This window comes from Panicum virgatum, chromosome 6N (genome assembly GCF_016808335.1).
Source record: "Panicum virgatum strain AP13 chromosome 6N, P.virgatum_v5, whole genome shotgun sequence".
Lineage (NCBI taxonomy): Eukaryota > Viridiplantae > Streptophyta > Magnoliopsida > Poales > Poaceae > Panicum > Panicum virgatum.
In genome coordinates, this window is record NC_053150.1 from 14,128,506 (window position 1) to 14,149,199 (window position 20,694).

General features: G+C 41.6%; 2 long non-coding RNA genes across 2 annotated transcripts; one reads left to right on the plus strand and one right to left on the minus strand.

The window, feature by feature from the left end:
* Positions 1–195: 195 nt before the first annotated feature.
* Positions 196–1,590, plus strand: LOC120680136. Its single transcript, XR_005677484.1, has 2 exons — positions 196–460; positions 609–1,590. It is a non-coding gene; the product is annotated as an uncharacterized LOC120680136 (long non-coding RNA).
* On the minus strand, positions 1,314–20,605 carry LOC120680137. Its single transcript, XR_005677485.1, has 3 exons — positions 20,596–20,605; positions 12,840–12,844; positions 1,314–1,696 (listed from the first exon to the last, which is right to left on the minus strand). It is a non-coding gene; the product is annotated as an uncharacterized LOC120680137 (long non-coding RNA).
* Between the last annotated feature and the right edge of the window lie 89 nt (positions 20,606–20,694).

The window sequence follows — 20,694 nt, forward strand, 5'->3', positions numbered from 1 at the left end:
CCGCCGTACGCTCACCTGGTCCGGCGAGCCGAAACCAACGACGCTCCCTTCAGCGCTGCACGCCCCAGCCCCAAATCACGCCCCAGGTCAGGTTTGATTTGGGCACGAGTCTGCTGCCCATCGTAATCCGGCTAGGTAAATTTATTGATCCTCTTTGTTACTAGAAAGCTACTAACCTGCAATCCGCTTGATGGAAAATAGATAATCTGCAATACACATGCTGAATTGCTAATAAGCTTTTAGCAGTTACACATTGCTCATTTATCTGCAATACACATGCCTTCTTTCCCATGTAAATTCTAAACTTTGCTCACTACTCTTTCTTTTCAGCAAAAATCTGGAATAATGGAGAAGAAGAATAAGATAGTAGAAGAGTGACAGATTGCTGCAACCACTTAGCTCACGAGATGACCATCTATCTGCACTTGTCTTTCCCTTTGTCCTGCTAATTTAGTATCAGGTAAACACATCTTACTTACATGCTCGTAGACACATTTTATTGTTCATTTGCAAAGAAATTAAGGGAAGGTGAGCTCTTTTCCCTTTTCCCTTCCATTCTCTGCATGTACACTTATGCTCTCTCTTTTTATTATTTTGTTTCTCAACAGGTACTGAAAATTATCGTATTTGGTTGAGATCTAAACTAGGCATAAGGTTAGTTTTTTACGTTTCTTAATCCAAGTAATTTCATAATCCAAGTAATCTCTGTATTGATCAGACAAGATATGCATTCTCAGGGTAGCAATCACTAATGTTGATCTGCACATCTTTCCATTGCAATATGTGATATTTAGCCCAAGTAATATTTCAATGACTTGACTCCATCTAGAGATGTTCGGTAAAGCAAAGAAAATAATTCCACATGAATATATCCTTAGTTACTTGTTAAACAATGTTGAAATTACACCATCCGGTCACAAATATAAGTAGTTTTAGGATTGTCCAATGTCAAACTTTTTTAGCTTTGATCATCAATACCTAAAAATGCAAATAGCTTGCAACATAAGGTATTAAGGTTGATGCTGTTAGATTCATTATGGCCTAAATTATAGTTCCAGCATGTGCTTTTGCAATTGACTCAGCTATCTTGAGTACTTGACTATACAAACTGTCTAGAAATGTTGTTGTAGACTTTAGAATGTAGCATGACTAATATAAAGCTACAACTTGCAAACAACACCTGAAGTTTTTTTTAGAATGTAGCATGTGCACCTTGTGAGAATATATGCAACAGCCAGGACAGTTGATAATGATCTCACGAAAGTTATCAGGCGTGTTTTCACAGCTTGGCTTGCTGCTGTAGGCAACACAACTGGATCCAAACCCCTGTTATACATTGCATGGACAAAGAGAAAGATCAAAATTACTCTAGACAATTGTTCTCCAATATCCTGATTAACTGACTTTGCAGTCATGCAAAAATAGAAGGATCAAAATTACTGTATGTTTGCTCTACCGCGTCAGTGTAATCATGGATGTTGGGAACATCCTCCGCATTCAGGAACTTAATAAATAATTAATGGTACAAGGGGAACTACCTAGTCAGTGCTACTGATGCGCTCTTGACTAGAGGATTTTCCTGCAAAGGAACTGGCAACGCAAAAGTCCTAAAGCCTAGAGATCTATATTTGTTAGGTGTATAAAGCATGGGCCTGTAGTTACTCTCCAACACATTAGGACCGCAACAGTCTTGTCTCTGCAAAAAAAGAAAAAAAAAGAAAAAAAGAGTTACTCCTAATATGATGGGAGCAAAACCAGTGAACTTTGCAGACCAACACTCAAATGCCTCTTCTTACGGACTAAGGTCTAAAAAAGATCAGCAAATTTGAGCAAATGCCTCTTCTTTCAAACTAGGTCTTAGATCCATCAGCAAATTTTGCAAAACAAAAATAGGTTTATATAATACCATGATAAACACAGAGTTATCTGTACAGCTACAGTTGAGAAACAGACAATAACAGACAAAAATAGTTGAGAAACACAGAGTTATCAGTCTAGGCAGTATGATATAGTATGTGGCTTTAATAGATGCTTTGTAACCGCATATAGTATGTGGCTCCAGTATGATATAGTATGATATCATAACATGATATAGGAATCATAAGGAAGGAACAGGATAACCTTTGATTTAATAGATGCTTTGTAACCTCATATAGTATGTGGCTTGCTGTTTTTTTATTGTTTCAGGTAGTGGAAATGGATCCTACGGACAATCAAGACGAGTTAATGCACGACCTCATTCGTGATAGTACTGCGTATGTAGCTCCAGAGTTTGATGAGGACGAGAACGATGGCAGCCAATTTTTAAACTTGCATTATCATGGCGACGAGGACCAACATATTAGTGGGGAGGAAGAAGAAAATGTCGAGGAAGCCGAGGTATAAAAGTTTAGTGATTCTTTTAGGCATCAGGATAAACGTTTTCTCAATATATATGTTAGGAGCAAGATATTGTTTGTGACACATGCGGCCCAGCTGCGAACTATTTGTGTTATGTTGCTAGCTTTGTTGATGATTTCAGTCCTTATGTAAGCAGTCGTGCTCCAGCTAGAAATTCTTATGAATGTTTCAGTCAATAAGTTACCTAATATCATGATAATTTTCGATCTGGAACCCTTGCTCGCGGGTTATGCAGGTTACGCATACCTGCCGCGACGTCCACTAGTTGCTAGCAACCCGCTTGATAAATTTGCGATTCTTTCAGGCATCAGGATCGACGAAGCCTAAACGGAAACGTGGCTCCAAGAGGAAGATGGTAGGATGTACGACCATCATGGAGATCAACGAAGCAACCGGCGAGCCACTAGCCCCTGGTCAAATTAAGAAGACATTTGTAAATCAATTGGGATATCTTGTTAGGGAATCCGTCCCCATAAAATACAAGCTTTGGAAGAGAAATAAAGTCTCTGATCGACCTGAAGATATCGTGCCAGATTCAGAGAAAGAATTGTTATGGAAAGAGGTGTTGTTGCACTTCAACTTTCCCCCAGGCAAAGCTGAAAAAGTAAAGGGATGGGCATTTAAGAAGATGGCAACTCAGTTCGCCTCGTTCAAGAAAAAATTGGTGGCAAACTTTGTCAACAAGGGCCTCACACCAGATTTTGATAAAGTCTGGAAGAAGCAACGAGAGTGGTGGAATGAATTCGTGAATTACAAACACAGTGCTGACAGCATGGCAGCCTTGATTCAAGGCAAAATAAATGCTAGCAAAAATAAAAACTTTCATAGACTTGGGCCTGGAGGTTATAAGGTTGCTATTCCGAAATGGGAAAAGATGGAAAATAATTTAATTGTAAAAGAAATCGTACCGCAGACCTTGAGTTGGCCCAAACGAGCAAGGTATTACTTCTATGCTCATGGAGGCACATTAGACCCCGACACTGGAATGTTTGTGACTAGCGACGTACTAAGAGAGGCTGCCCAAAGACTCGAGGACGCAATGAGGCGTGCCGAAGAAGGAACCTTCCAGCCCAACAGAGAGAATGACGAGCTGACTTACGCTCTTGGGAATGCGGAACACACTGGACGGACCCGAGGCGTGGGCGTAGTTCCATGGAAATATGGCTTTTTTGGAGATCTCGAAACCTACCGAAGCCGATGTAGAAGCAAGGCAGTAGTGGCAGAGAAGATCTGTAGCTTAGAAAACCGGATAATGTCACTTGAGGCAGCAGTTGGGCAATGCTCGGACCAACCAGCTGCCAATGTGGAGATCAGCCCCCCTTCTCAGCATCGTAGCAGTGTTGCTTCCACGGAGCACCCTAATTTGGGTGCCGACAGGCCGAGGGACCCCATTGACGAAATCACCGTTAGGACCCAATGTGAGCTTCTGGTTCTTTATGGGAAAAAGCTCAAAGTTTGTGCTGAGGGTTATGCGGAAGTCCAAGAAGAGGGCGGGACAATACATTGCCAACCGATTCCTGAAGGATTCGCAAGAGTCTTTGTTGACCGAATTACTGAAGAACGCTGGGAAGACATGGACCTCCCGATCCCTATAAGTCCTGAAGAAACAGAACTACAACATGCCGTACACACATGGATCGCGTGGCCAAAGCGTGACATAAGATTGGTGCAAGCAGACACAGATTCCGCTCGGTGCTCAAGGCAAAGATCACCAACGCCAGTTGACAGGAATCCTAGTGTTGGCCCACCTTCTCCACCGCCTGCACGGGACCCCAGCATGGATCCGCCATCACCAGCCGCACAGGATCCGCCATCACCAGCCGCACAAAGCGAGCCAATTCCGGCATCATCACCAGCCGCACAACAGAATCAGAGTCAGCGACAGAAGGCATACACGGTACCTTCGGTCCAACCATCTCATAAGCAGCAAAGAAAGAAGAAAGCGAAGGCTACAAAAGAGGAAGAGGCAGAAGAATCGTTTCAAACCTTCTTGCTGAAGCGCAAGCTACTGAGGGAGGCTGCGAACAAGAAGCCAGAAATAGATCCAGGTGCAAAGGCACACTTCATTAAACACTTCATTAAAGATCCCACCAAGGAGAAAGAAAGGGAGTCGGATTATGATCGTCAGATCAGAAAGTGCTACAGCAACCCCAAGAATCGGCGGCTTAATGCAAAGACCGTTCCCCAGCTCAGAGAGCAGTCCAAACAATCGATCCCTCCATTGATAGTGCCGCGTGAAGAATGTCCCGATGAATCAAGAGATCCATTGACCATGGCTGGGATGATATTGCAAACTGATCTAACAAGGGCTCAATTGCTTGGGGAGGCCCTACAGAATGCACGCGGCAAGAAAAAGTTTGTACTTGGTGAACCTTTGATATGGCCAGAGTTGCTACCATTCCTACCAACGAGAATGGCCGAGTTACACAAATGGTATGCCGTGCAATCTAAAGCTAATGAATTAGAGATGTTCCCAGCTCGGATTAAAGATGAGCATTTCTGGCGGGGGGAGATGATGTATATATCGAGTTTGCAGCACTTTACGATTTATACCATCAAGATGCCCTTCACGAGTCCCTCATGAGTGTATGGTGCATGTAAGTATTGTCTCTCGTTTCATTATTTTTAGCCTTGTGTGTTGACTGATCCCCGTTTTTCTTGTGTCCCGTAGGTCAAAAATTCAAATTTGCCGAAAGAAGAACTTCCATAACGTCGGGTTCTTCGACCCCGATATTATACACGAGAAATCGTTAGCGCTAAATTCTAGAGACATAGTCAATGTTATATACAGGGGGTTGCGTAAAAATAGCATGTGTCCCTTCATTCTCTTGCCATACAACCATCAGTGAGTCGTTCTTTGTTAGCCTCTTTTTTTCAATCCCTTCATATTAATAATACTATTTAATAACTATTATAATCAACATTAATTGGTTATGCATATGTATATGCACAGCTTTCATTGGATATTGCTTTGTATTCGGATTGAGGAGCACAAGGTCTTGGTGTACGACTCGTTAAGGCAAGATATATCAAAGTACCAAGATATCGTCGAGGTGGTAAATACTGCATGGAGTCGCTACCTCCACAAACACATAGGCTTGCCCATAGGTGAAATCGAGCCTCTTCATTGGGTGACTGATTTTCCGGTATGAATATACTCTCGCTACTAATGTCATTCGCAATAAACATCAGAAAAATTCTATAACGTAACCCACATTTGTCCATAGTGTTGGAGACAGGGCCAAGGAAACAACTTATGTGGATACTACGTATGCGAGTGGATCAACTCTTTTGCAAGTGAAAAAGGGCAAATGACAGTGGAGGCATTCAATGTACGTGAGCACAATCACATCTGCTCTTTATTTTAATTCATTATTTTTTATTCTCATGTTTTTATCGAAAAATGTGACAGCGTTGGTGGATGAAAGAAGAACTCATTGAAATCGCTCGGATCAGGGCAATTCAAGAAGCTGTATGCGGATTTCTACTCGATGAAGTCATAAATCCTAAGGGCGAATTTCATGGCGATCTCCATATAAGCGTCGCCCAAGAAGATCCGACAACGAGGAAGTTGATACGTTACTATAGTTGATGTGCTTAATAATTTGTAATATCTCATGTACTTTTGAACTCCTAAGTGTTCCATACATGACAAATATATATATATATATATATATATAATGTTAGTGTAATATGCTGTTCTAATAATACTGTGCAATGCAAAGAGTACGACTATGTAGTCACATACGGTAGAAATACGCATAGCCATACGTATAAAAACGAAAAGAAAAGAAATATAAAGAAGAAAAAACATTTAGTGCCGGCTAGTAATACCAGCCGGCACTAACCTTGCTGTCAGGCCTGAGGCGGGGTCGGGCACGTTAGTGCCGGCTGGTATTACGGACCGGCACTAACATACGAACGTTAGTGTCGGTCAGAGTAGCCGGCACTAACGTCTGTCAAGTTAGTGCCGGCCATTTAGTGCCGGCCACAGGGACCGGCACTAATACGCCCTGTGACCGGCACTAATAAGCCGTTCTCCAACAGTGGTATTATCAAACCAAAACCTGATTTGGGCAATAAATAGCATCTCATGTCAATTTCAAAGGGCAAGTTTGATTTGTTTCCCAATCCTTCCCATCAAAAGTTCGTCAGGACCAACTTGATGGCAATGCCAAATCTCTGGCGAAAATACATTTGAATTGCCCCTTTGCCAAATCGTGCCAACATGTTAGTATGACAAGTTGGGTTCTCATGTTATTACTTTTTTACACTGAAATATAGTCAAGTGTGACATTTTTTGTATGTTTAATTACGAGGATTATATATGCGAAATCAGATCATGAATGAGAATCAAAATTTCTGAGATATTAGCTTTTAACATTATTAATCGAAGAATTCCATACTTTGTGTAACCATTGACACTGCTGGAGAAAGGCACATCAGTGCCGGTCACAGAACGGCTTAGTGCCAGTCCCTATGGCCAGCACTAAATGGCCGGCACTAACGTGACAGTCGTTAGTGCCAGTTACTCTGACCGGCACTAATGTGCGCATGTTAGTGCCGGTCCGAAATACCAGCCGGCACTCACGTGCCCGACCCCCGCCCCCTGGCAGCAATGTTAGTGGTCCTATCACTGCTGGGTCATGAAGAACCTGCAGTGACGAAGTGTCATCAATATATAATACCGGTTCACTAAACCGGCTTGCACAAAAACTAGACTAGGGAAAAATGGCAGTTAAACATATCACTGGTGGCTCATGAGAGATAAAAAATGGCAACTATCAAATAGAATGAAAGCTAATCCCATGAAGATCGCATCGATCAAAATGAAGCTCCGTAGTCTGGGTTGTTCATGACCATCTTCTGTGAACTGGGAGCCATGACGCAGAGCTACTTTCCTGCACACGGCCATACGTGCACACCGTACTCAGTCGCTCACTACCGTTCAGTATACACCCCCACCCCCACCCGCAGATATATATGTGCCAGCGGATTGTCTTCATTCATCTGGCTCTAATAATCTACCGACTCCATTAAACTTTTCTGCTCAGCAGTGTCTACTTTCAAAAGTTATTAGCACTACAGAAATATGTGTTGTCACATCAATAGAACAAGCGAACTGCGGGGAGATGAGAGTATGCCCCCTCATTCCCTCAATCGATTCACATGCACGTGGTATATATCTATGTCCAGCTCTGCAGACAATGAGATCCATTGATCCACATCTAAAGGATGCAGTATATCAGCATAGGTTGAGCTATGAGCGTCCATGCTAGTCTGATGTTCAGTTCGGTTCCACTTGACCCATGTTAGGCTGTAATGGTCATGGATGGAGGACGCTGCGACCGTACCAACTCTCGTTGGAAAGAGTAAAGTGCACTGCCGGACCACAAACTTGGCTCGTACTGTCATCTAGGTTCCCAAACTTCCAAAATGCACATTCAACTTCTCAAACTTCCTAATCGTATCACGTGAGGTACAAATTGCAGTTGCTTAAGCTAAACCAAAAGTTGTATAATTTGTTCAAGAATGAAATTATATATAAAACATATAAAAAATCATAACAAATCTACTTGTACAAATATGTTCAAATAGAAAAGATCAATACAAAATATTATATAAAGATCAAAATTATATGGTCAAGTTTATAAAAGATTGGAAAATAAAAATAATAAATTTTGGAGGAAACATCGGAAAACAATTTTAGGACATAAAGTTTTGAAATAAAATCCTAGAGAAAATTTTGAAAATATAAGAGTTGAGCGCAGAAATTCAAAAATAAAATTTGAGCCCACATGTAAGCTCCACGTCAACAAAAATACTTCCGCTTTTTTACATAAAATTGGCGATTAGAACATTACATGACACAATTAGCAAGACTGAGGATCTGAATGTGCAATTTAGAAGTTTGGGAACCTAGATGATACTATGAGCCAAGTTCGAGAATCGGCGGTACATTTTACTCCACTGAAAATAGCATGCTACGACAAGGTACTTATCCCATGCTTGTTGCTTGTATGGTGCCCCAAGCAGACCTATAATAACTGTACGTCCACACAATCCACATGTCGCACCGGGACCAGGGTTTGCATGTATCACTCGGTGCACAGAACGTCCTTGCAGAATGTGATGATTGTGGCAACTTCTTGAGCAGATTTGTTTACCAACACAAGCACCGAGATTCCCCATGTCTCTCGATCCTAAATATGTAAATACTTATTGTCGGCAAGTATTACAAATTATGTGTATCTGTTATATGGAACTATGGAAGAAGCAAAACGTAGTGCGTGGAAGTGTGGAACAGAGCCTTGCTTGAACTCATACTATCAGGTAACAAATAAGATTGATACGTGCATGTTACAACAATGAATGTTGAGACCTACCAGTAATCATTTTAATGTGGACGACATGCACAAGGGTCAAGGGTACGGCAAGTAATCCTAATTTGTCTGTCATCTTCTCTCTTTTTTTTTGAAGTTAACAGTCATCTGCTCTTGTTTTCATCTAGTATATACCATACTAGCATCTGTTAGTGTTTGTATCACATACTGAAATACTGCTATAATCACAAACAATTATCCCATGTTGGCAACCTATAGAGCCAGTACAAAATGGACGGGACCACATAAACACTTAGGCCTTTATTTCACAGATTCTACATCAGCTTGTCTATATATAAGATAAAAGAAAATTGACGCTCTGTTGCAAAATTCGTAGTAATTATCCAATGCTAAATTCCTTAGATTGTTTTTAAAATTGAATTGAATGTGATGGCGAAGCTCTTTATTCATTTTAGAGGGAACGTTTCACCAAATTGCTCATAAAACCTACTAGGTGTTTTAGAAGCCTGCTCATTTTATTTTTTTCTCCTTGTTAGCAACGAGAATTTTACAGGATATTTTTCATTAAATTAAATGCCATACATTTTTAGAGAAAACTTTCCAATTAAATGTCGTTAGAGATTTTCATCGAAATGTTTCATTAAATTGAATGTCATACATTTTAAAGGATATTTTTCATTAAACGGAATATAATTCATTTTTAGATGACATGTTTCATTAAACTGAAGGTCATATGTTGTGGTGGTTACATTCATTGTGGCGTACCTATTTTCAAACTAATAGGTGGATCAATGATGAATGTACGGTTTGGAGGTTAGAGATTTCAAGATTCATTTGTGAGGAGAGATGACGGCTTGCAAATACGCCGGTGACAAGAAGGTGGACAAAGAGTGGCAGCAGCGGAGGGCTGTAACTGGTGTGGGAGTTTAGGAGGTTTTTACCAGAATCTAACATGAGAAATAGAACAAGAAGTTTCCAGAGCCACGACCCGATTCTTTTCCTTCTATTTTTAATAATGTTACAAAACCTGTGAACATGTGTATGATTTTATACTGCAAAGTACCCACTGCTAGAAAGTCTCTCATTAGTACCGGTCGGGAACCCCCGGTTTGTACCGGTTTCCCGACCGGTACCGCTCCTCCGGTACTAAGTGCACGCCCACTTAGTACCGGTCAGCTGGCCCGGTACTAAACGGCCTGTTTAGTACCGGTTGGTAACACCAACCGGTACTAAACTACTGGCCACGCCAGCAGCTAGGCCGAGCAGTTTAGTACCGGTTGGTAATACCAACCGGTACTAAATGATTTTTTTTTCTTTTTGATGCTTTATATTTGTTCTCTTTTCCTTACAATTTCAATTAATTAGTATTAGTAGTCGTACTCGCAGCGGTTTGTGTATTCGTCCTCGTACTCGTATCTAGAATTCGTATTTGTATATGGAGCAAAGCAAATAAAAAAAATTATATACATACATGGATAAAAGAAATGCTAGAAATTATATACATACATGGATAAAAGACAATAATATTTACAAGTATGAATTCTCATAAGTTTTTTCCAACAAATTCTTCAATAATTCTAATCATCTGCATCGTCATCGACACTGGCATCCTTCTTACGGTGTTTGTTGAATTTATCAGCTCGAGCCACACTTATCATTGGATCGGAATAAAATTCACCTTTTGGATTTATCACCTCATCCAACAGGAATCCACAGAGTGCTTCTTGAATTGCCCTGATTCTTTTTGGTTCGATGAGGTTCTCTTTCAGTCTCCAAATCTGTCAACAACAAATAAACACCAATAGTTTAATTTAGTACCTGCATGGAATTAGATACAAGAAATTGTTACTAATGTTATACGTACTTCGAAGTTTTCTTGTGTCACCCTCTTGGTATCTCTGCAAAAAAAAGTGCATGTGCTCACATACGTAGTTCCCACAGAGGTTGGTTCCTTATTTCTGTCTCAAAAACTATATACTTATATACATATATACATGTTATGAAATATTCATGCTGTTTGAATAAATAAAAGTAGATGTGCCATATTCGTACCGGCTTGTTATAGTTGAATTCAAGCTCAGTCGGTGTTGACGCAACTCCTAATTGTGTTTTGAGGAACCGAGACCATGCCCTTTGCATGATGTCTACGAGATATTGATATAATTCTAGTGGCTTATTCAAGGAGTCCCACACAGTAACTCAGGACCGATCGATTTCGATCACAAGTAGGATCCAGTGGAAACTGTTGATACATACATATGGATACAAGAAATGTTAGATATATACACTTATTGGCTAGTTGAAGTGACTCAAAAAGTGAAAGGACTCACTTGAAGTTGTATGGCAATAGAATGAATGTGCGATCGTGCTGCCCTTCCAAGGACATGACTAAATTATTCTCGGTCCGATTAGGATATTTGCGTACACACTCCTCATGTATAACATTCGGATCTATGAAGCCAACATTGTAAATCCCGCTCTTCCGGCATTCCTGCATTTTCATCCTTCACGATTACAAATAAAAGGAGGGAATGAGAAATCTAAACGACTTAGTAGAGCTAGAGTATACAATTGACAAAAAATACTTACATAGACCATACACTGACGAGAGACTTGTCTAGGGCGTCTTGATGGAATAGAAACCAAAAATGGTCAAAATCAATCCAAATGTCATCCATTCCCCGATAGAAATGGGTATGTTTAATTCGAGCAGCTAGCATTATATACCCCTCTGCACATGCTTTCAAGTACCACTGATGTAACTCACGCATTCTTGTTGGTAGGGTGTCAATCAACTCTAGCCACATCAGAGGTTCCCCTAGTACAAATGGCTTTCTTCCTGCCCCTTGGTGAACCGGGATTTTTTCCTGACATAGGAGCTGAGCTTTTGTGAGGTTCGTTTCCTTGACAAACTCAGCAGTAGCTTCATCCTCTTTTGAAAGCACTACTAGAGGGGGTACACTTTGTTTGGGTTGTTCGCCGAGCTGGGGGACTTGGTTGTACCTCCGATTACTCTTCTTCTCCCATGATTTTGTAATCGAGCGGTCGTAGTCCGACATCAGTGGAGTCTTTGGTTGGCACATCATGGATAGATAGAATTTCTTCGCTGCCGGATCCACTGGTTCCTTTGGCGGAGGCTTCTTTGGCTTCAACTGCTTGCGCACGTCTTCTTGCACCCAAGCATCCAATTCCTCTGGAGTCATTTCGTAACCTGACTTCTCTGGCACGGGCTTCTCTTTCTTCTTTCATTCTTGGGTCTTCTTATATCTTGGAGGTGGCGGTGGCGGCACCGAAGCAGATTTCTTCTTCTTTGCGGGGCGAGGAGATGGCGGAGGCGGACTAACACTAGGCTCCCCGGAAGCGGCCGGTGACGGCGATGGACTAACGCTGGGGTCCTGGGCTGCAGGCGGTGACGGTGGATCCACACTGGGCCTCGGAGACCCTTGAGCAGCTGGCGGTGACCTCGGAGATGGGCTAGGATCCCTTCCTGCAATTTTTATGTACTGTTTTTTCGAACAGATCCAAGTGTGGAGGGCCTGTCCTAGTTCCTCTTCTCCATCGCCTACAGGGATCTTGAGGTCGAGGTCTTCCCATTCTTTCTCGACACGGTCAACCATGACTCTAGCATATCCTTCTGGAATCGTCATGCCATGGATTGTCCCGCCTTGAACAGGGACTTCAGCAACCTCGTGAGCGACAACTTTCAGTTTTTTTCCTTAGCGGAAATAGAAGCTCACAGGGGGTCCTCACGGCGATGTCGTCCACGGGGTAATGTTCCGCAACCGTTTCCTCTCGATCTGCGGCTGGGTGTTCCGTTGAAGCGATGCTGCTACGACGCTGCGAGCCGACGGGGCTAGTCTCCAGCTGAGCCGTTGATCTGGCTTCTGGTGGCTACTGTTGGCTAGCTATACGAAGCAACCCATTCTTCTAGGGCACGCACCTTCTCTTCTACTTTAGCCTTTCTTCTCTGTCACTTCAGCCTTTCTTCTCTGTCGGCTTCGATACGTCTCTATGTCGCCACTGAAGCCATGCTTCCATGGAACTACACCCATGCCTCGCACACGTCCTGCGTGTTCCGGTGTGCCAAGAGCGTACATCAGCTCGTCTTTCTCTCTGTCTGACTTGAAGCTGCCTTCGGACACGGCCTTTAGTGCCACATCGAGCCTGTCGGCCGCTTCCCTTATGGCATCGCTAGTGACGAACGACCCATCTTCCATATTCAATGAGCCTCCATGAGCGTAGAAGTAATATTTTGCTCGCGACGGCCAGTTGAAAGTCGCCGGTACGATTCCTCTGGCAACGAGATCATCTTCCATCTTTTGCCATTTCGGAATCGCCGACGCATATCCTCCTTGCCCAAGATGATGGAAGTGCTTCTTTTTGCTCGCATTCTCCTTGGCTTGGGCTGTCTTCTTCTCGCTATCCTCGGACGACTTGTACTGCACGAATGCCTCCCAATAAGGACGTTGATTCTTGAAGTTTTTCTCGAAGTCCGGCGTGAGTCCCTTTTTAACATAATCTTTGTTCAAATTTTTCTTGAACGTCTTCTTCATGACCCAATCCTTAAACAGTTGTTCTTTGTCCTCCGGAAAGGTGAAGTGCCATTTGACATCTGCCCATAACATTTCTTTCTCAGTCTCGGGAATGACGTCAGCATCGATATCTGTGGCTTTACTTTTCTTCCATAGCTTGAAGCTAATGGGAATGTGGTCCCTGACATAACATCCACATTGATTCACCACCGTCGTCTTCACACCCTTCGGAGACTTTGGTTCACCGTCAGGATGCAATGAAGTGATAATAGTGTGCCCCTCCATGATTTTCTTCGACCCTCGTTTCCGTTTTGGTTTCCTAATCGATTCGGATGCATAAAAAATATGTATTTAGTACGCATTGTACTTACATACAGAATTAATGCGTATGTTTATATATATAAGCACGAATTGTATATACCTCTGCGCTATCCTCTTGCACAGTCGTTTGTTCTGTCTGGTTATCATCGCCATCGCTAGTATCGTTAAGGTATTGGCTGCCATCGTCCTCGGCAGCATCCTCTTCGTTGTGGTGCGTGCCCCCGCACCAATTATGCCCGCAAGAAAGGCCTTGTCGTCATCACGGCGAAAGGGTTCCATTTCGTTTCCTATGTGAATCACATATGTTTGATATGCAATTTTGTACAAATTAATAATGTATAAAAAAATTACAAGTGCACCTTCGATAAAGCCGCACAACGCATACATGGACAAAATTTCTAAAATTTACATCATATACATCCTATATACAATGTGCCCTGGAATTTTATAAAATGTGCCCTGAATTTTCTAAGATTTTCTACTAATTACACCTGTTTATAGTATAGCAAACTAAAATTTACAAAGAAAATTAGAAGTTCAATAGATAAAGCTGTACAAGACAAAAATTACATCATATACATTTCATAACATACACAATTCAAAAATACCAAATAAAACAATAAATGTGAAGCTCGTAAAGACATGAAGTTTTCTACAATATATAATATTTTTGTACAATATCCATAATTATTACAAGATATAAAGGCATACTTCTGTACAACATACCTAAGAAATAATTTTCCATACATTTTCCTTAATTTCTCATAATTTCTCTACATTTTCCATAATTTTCCATACATTTTTCATAATTTTACATACATTTTCCATAATTTCCCATACATTTTCTACAAATTTCAACAAATTTACTACATTTTGAACAAATATCTATAATTTTCTACAAATTCAACAAATTTCTACAATTTTCACTAGTGCGTATCAATTTCTAACATTTTCCTACTATTTTCATTATTTCTACGTATATATCTACCAATTTCTTTCAAATTTTAAACAAATTTCAACAAATTTACTATAATTTGAAAAACTATCTATAATTTCTACAAATTTTCTAAAATTTCTACAACTTTTCTTCAATTTTTTACAAAATAGAATACTGCTTTAAACTAATTAAAAAATGGCTGAGGTCAGCACATAGTCGTGCGCACATAGTCGTGCTGACGTCAGCCTGAGACCTCACGTCAGGGAGGCGCGAGGTGGCGCCGCCGGTTCGGTGCGGCGGCGGGGACGAGGTAGGACGGAGGGAAGCGCGGGCGGAGGAGGCTGCTCGGCGCCGGAGGAGGCACGGGCGGCGGCGCGACGGAGGCACGGGTGGCGGCGCAGCGCGGAGGAGGCCGGCGCCGGAGGGGACGACGCGACGACGGGTGGCGGTGGCGCGCGCGTGAGGGCTCTGGAGGGGGCGGCGCGGGGCCGACGCGAGCAGTGCAGTCCGGTGCGGAGGACCTCAGGCGCCACGCGGGGGGCCGAACAGCGGTGGCGGCGACGGCGACGGGCGGCGGCGGTTCGGTCTCTCGCGTCGATGGGGGGGTGGGGGGATGGTGATCGACGAACGCCAAGTCCCCCCGGTTATATAGAAGAGGCAGTTTAGTATCGGGCCATGGATGCGCCCGGTACTAAACTGTCTATTGCGATGTTTAGTACCGGCTGGTGGCACCAGCCGGTGCTAAACTGCCTCATTTAGTAATGGGCCGTGGCACCAGCCGGTACTAAATGTCCCCAACAGGCGGGAAAATTTTGGGCTGCAGTTTAGTACCGGCTACAACCATGGCCCGGTACTAAACTCCCAAAATGATTGTCTTTTTCACTTTTGTAATTGTTTTGTAATTATTTTGTAATTCTTCATAATATGTTTTATGTGCAATAAAATTTAATAAACGATTAAAAAATAGATATATGTACTATTCTCACCATGCAAAATTATATTATTATTTTTAAACATACGTTAATCCTAATAGTATTAGTCTTTGCACTAAATTCAAAGTATTGACACTAAATTTCAAATTTCAATTCGTTTAAATATGTTTTATGTGCAATAAATTCAATAAATGATTAAAAATTTAGTACCGGTCAAGGGCATCGCCCGGTACTAACCTGCCCCATCTGGCGGGAAAATTTTCACGTAGCTCTTTAGTACCGGGCTAAGATTCAGCCCGGTACTAAACAGCTAATTAGATAGCTCTTCTGTTTTCTTTTTGAGTGTTTTACATATTGTTTATTCATAATAAATTAATTATAAATACAAATATATGTTGTGTTTCACCATACAAAATTATATTTCTGTATTATATGTCACTATGTTGGATATATTTAATGTGTATGCACTTAATTTATCATATTGAGTCCAAATATTTTATATCTATTTCAATTGTGTTTTCTGTGCAAACTATTATATAAATGCATAAAAAATTTAAATCACAGTTATTTCATACATGTTAATTAAATAGTTAATTAAATAGATTTTATATTTTTTGGGTGTTTTATCATATATGTGCATGCACTTAATTAAATAGATTTTCTGTTTTAATTATGTTTATCACATTGAGTATGCACTTAATTAATTTATCATATTGAGTTTAAATTTTTTTATCTCTGTTTCATTAAGAATGGCACATAGCTTCACCACTGCTAATCTTACATTTTCTGGTAGAATACCCCTCAACGCGACTGGAAGCAATTGGGTCATCAAAATGTGGCAATCACAAGACTTTAGGTTTGTGAACTTTTTCTCTTTCAAATTAATTCTTCCCTGCATATTCGAGGAGTAACCGGACGGTACCTTCATACTGTTTAAGCAATCAAACATGCTTTCCTTCTCCTCTTTGCTGAGAGTGTAGCTAGCAGGACGTAAGTAGTGCTGTCCATTTTCTCTCTTCTCAGGACGTAGGTCTTCTCGTTGTTTTGTTTCTTTCAAATCACGTCTTGCTTCTAGTGTATCTTTTGACTGCCCATACGTACCAAGGAATCTTAGCAGGTTCACGCAAAGATTCTTCTTCAAGTGCATCACATCGATTGTGTTGCGGACCTCTAGGACATCCCAATATGGGAGCTCCCATAGTATGGACTTCTTCCACATTGGGGCATGACCGTTTTCATCATTCGGAACTTGTTTGCTTCCACAGCCCTTTCCAAACACGACATGGACATCCTTCACCATCGAGAAAACACGCTTCCCATTTCGGAAAATAGGCTTAGCACGAGTTTCTGGTTCCCCTTTGAAATGTTTTCCTTTTCTTCTTAAGGGGTGGTTGAGGGGAAGGAATCGACGATGACCCATGTACACGACCTTCCTACAATTTTTTAGATATAAGCTATCGGTTTCTTCTAGACAATGAGTGCATGCCTGCTATTCCTTATTCGACTGTCCGGACAGATTGCTAAGTGCAGGCCAATCGTTGATGGTAACAAAAAGCAATGCTCGCAGGTCAAAATTCTCCTATTTGTACTCATCCCAAACACGTACACCTTCCTCCTTCCACAGCAGCAAAATTTCATCAACCAACGGTCTTAGGTACACGTCAATATCATTGCCCGGTTGTTTTGGGCCTTGGATAAGCACCGGCATCATCATGTACTTCCGCTTCATGCATAGCCAAGAAGGAAGATTGAACATACAGAGGGTCACAGGCCATGTACTGTGACTGCTGCCCCACTCGCCGAATTGATTCATTCCGTCCGTACTTAAACCGAACCTTATGTTCCTTGGGTCGTTATCAAAATCTGGGAAATCTCTATCCACGTTTCTCCACTGGGACCCATCCGCAGGGTGTCTCAGCATCTGATCTTGCTTACGCTCTTCTTTGTGCCACCGCATCAATTTAGCATTGGATTTATTTCTGAAAAAGCGCTTCAAACGTGGTATTACTAGGAAATACCACATCACCTTAGCGGGAACTTTTTTCTTGACGGGCTCCCCGTCGACCTCACCTGGATCATTTTGCCTAATCTTGTACCGTTTTGCATCACAGACAGGACAAGCATCAAGTTTCTCATATTCTTCGCCTCGATAGAGAATACAATCGTTAGGACATGCGTGAATTTTCTGTACCTCCAATCCAAGAGGGCAAACAACCTTCTTTGCTTCGTATGTTGTAGAGGGCAGTTCATTTCCCTCTGGAAGCATGTTCTTTACGATTCCAAGTAGCTCCTCAAATCCCTTATCGGTGACACCATTAGCTGCCTTCCACTGCAGCATTTCAAGTGTGGTACCCAACTTTTTAAGCCCCTGCTTGCAATCTGGATACAATAATTTTTTGTGATCCTCCAACATCTTCTCAAACTTCTTTAACTCCTTTAAAGTTTCACAGTCTCTTTGTGAATCCACTAGAACCTGACATAATTCATCAGGTGGTTGGTCTTCTGCTGCATTTTCTCCAGCCTCGTCCATTTCTTCAGCATCGTCCATGGGTTCATCTTCAAAGGCTCCCGCTTCATATAGATGAGTCCAGTCTGCAATATTATGATCATCATCTTCTTCACCATCTTGCATCATAACTCCAGGTTCACCGTGCTTTGTCCAAAGAGTATAGTTATCCATGAAACCCTTTTCATAAATATGGGCGTGTAGAGTGCTCCTCTTAGAGTATTCCTTTTTATTTTGGCAAACGCGGCACGGACAACACATAAAACCTTTCGATGACTTGTGGGCCTCCGCTACATCGAGAAAAGACTTTAGACCATTAATCCACGCCATGGTGCACCGGTCGCCGTACATCAATTGTCGGTCCATCGATCTACAATTTTGAATTAAAAAACAACATTATTTTACTTGTATTCATATCATTTAAATTGGCACATAACATAATGAAATACAAAAGCCATTTTTGCGAATTTAACTTTGAAATACAAAATTAATAGAAGTCCAAATTAATAGATACATTACACTACATGCTTAAATTATAGAACATGATAAATAGAAGTCCAAATTAATATATACAATACACTACATGCTAGCTACCTAATACAAACTACTCATCATGAGATCTTTGGACTATCCAAACTAATTAACCATGCCACTTGAAAAAAAATTAAAAAAAATCCCTATAAATTATCCACATTGAAACTGTCCAATACACCTTCTCCAAATTCAAGTAATGGATTCTATACATCTCAAATCCATGCATAAATCAAAGAAATCGTGCTCATTCTATATATTTCTAAAAATCACAAATATTTCAAACTATAGAGCATGAAACAAATAATAAATACCATCAAACAAGAGAGGATGATGACTCCTAATTATTTTGACACCCTTCAGTTCTAGGAGAACACTCTTTTCAATATCCAGAAACCATCTAGAAGAAAAAAAAAACTTTATTTCGGAAAATGTATATGTCGGTAACCTCGACCCTGAGGTGATGACAATGCCTTTCGGGGGGACACGGTGCGGTACAAGGATGTCACCAATCGGCCAGTCGCAACACCAACATTTGCGGTTAATAGTAACACAGCACTAGCACAGGCAGCGTGCTCGTTGATCTGCTCTCAGTGCAACAATGGCCACGCTGACTGCGTCAAATGCTGTCTTCGTATCAATCGGAAGTGCTGGTGATGCGACCAACCGATTCGCGACGTCCATATAGCGCATAGTGTTTCCCCGAAAGGTAGTGTCATCACTATTGGATGGAGATTAACGACGTATACTTGTTTCGAAATAAATTTTTTTAGCTTATAGATAGTTTCAATGTGAGCCTGAATAAATTTAAATACATCACTAAAGTGTCAAAATAATCAATTCATAATAAAAAAAATCTATTATAATTCTTTCATTAGTTCATTATAAAAAAATTAATTATCCACATTATGGCTATATCTACTACAATCACATGTTTTGTCTACACTCATTCTAAAAATTTCTACTATCCACATGCTCATCTGAATCTAAAAATAAAAAATGTGCTACGGTCATTTGTAATATATAGAAAATAATTGAAAAATATGTCTATAAATTTTTCATATTCAACCTAGCCAATAAACCTACTCCCACATAAGTCATCGGTTCTATATATCTCAAATCATTGCATAAATCAAAGAAATCATACTCATCCTCACTATTTCTAAAAGTCACAAATTTCTCTAACTATAGAGCATAAAACGAAGAATAAAGACTATCAATAAAGAGAGGATGAAGTTGCAAACCTTTGACGTACTTGGATAACTAGAACACTCACTAAAACTAGAACAAATGGCGCCAACTCTCTAAGGAAAGAACAACCCCGAGCTCGAGCTTCTCTGGTGAAATGGCACTGGCTCGGGCTCGGGGAGGAAGAAGGCTATCAATTTATAGTGGGCGCATTAGTACCGGCCGGTGGCTCCAACCGGTACTAACGCGCCACATTTAGTACCGGCTGGAGCCACCAGCCGGTACTAAATTTCCTCGCGGCAGTTTAGTACCGGCTGGTGGTTCCAGCCGGTACTAAACTGTCACTAGCTGTCGGTGGCGGACTTTAGTACCGGCTGGAGCCACCAGCCGGTACTAATAGGCTCCCAGGGCCACTGTTCCTTTGGCCCGGTACTAAATTTGCACGTTAGTACCAGGCAAAGCCGTGACCGGTACTAACGACCGCGGACGAATGTGCATTTTTCCAGTAGTGACCTAACCGGCTAGAGATCTTGTATACAATCTAGACTCCAAAGACTATATGCGTACTACCACCATAGACGCATACGACGTGCAACTCAACTAGTTGGATACCACGACCATGATCAGCTGCCGGATTTCTTGAAGTTCTGGACTTCCTTTGTTCTATACAAGTTCAAAGCAACCAAAACAAGATTAATTCCATGAGGGAGCCGGTCTGATGATGCCCTGGCCACCATTGGGCATGAGATGGTGGCCTGTCGAGTCAGCAAGTCCCCTGCGGCTGCGGTTCTTGCTATGAGAGCCAAACTTATAGCTGTTCGAGAGATGAGATGGGATCATCTTCGGATGCTGTTTACCATGGCAAGATGTGGCCGGGCACTGCCAGAGGCAGAAGTGGGGAAACCAACTGAAGGCGGCTGTGGATGCATCATGTTATCATCGACAAGCTCCAACTGTGGTTCATGCACTTATGGTTCAGAATCTCCAAACACCGCACAGATTC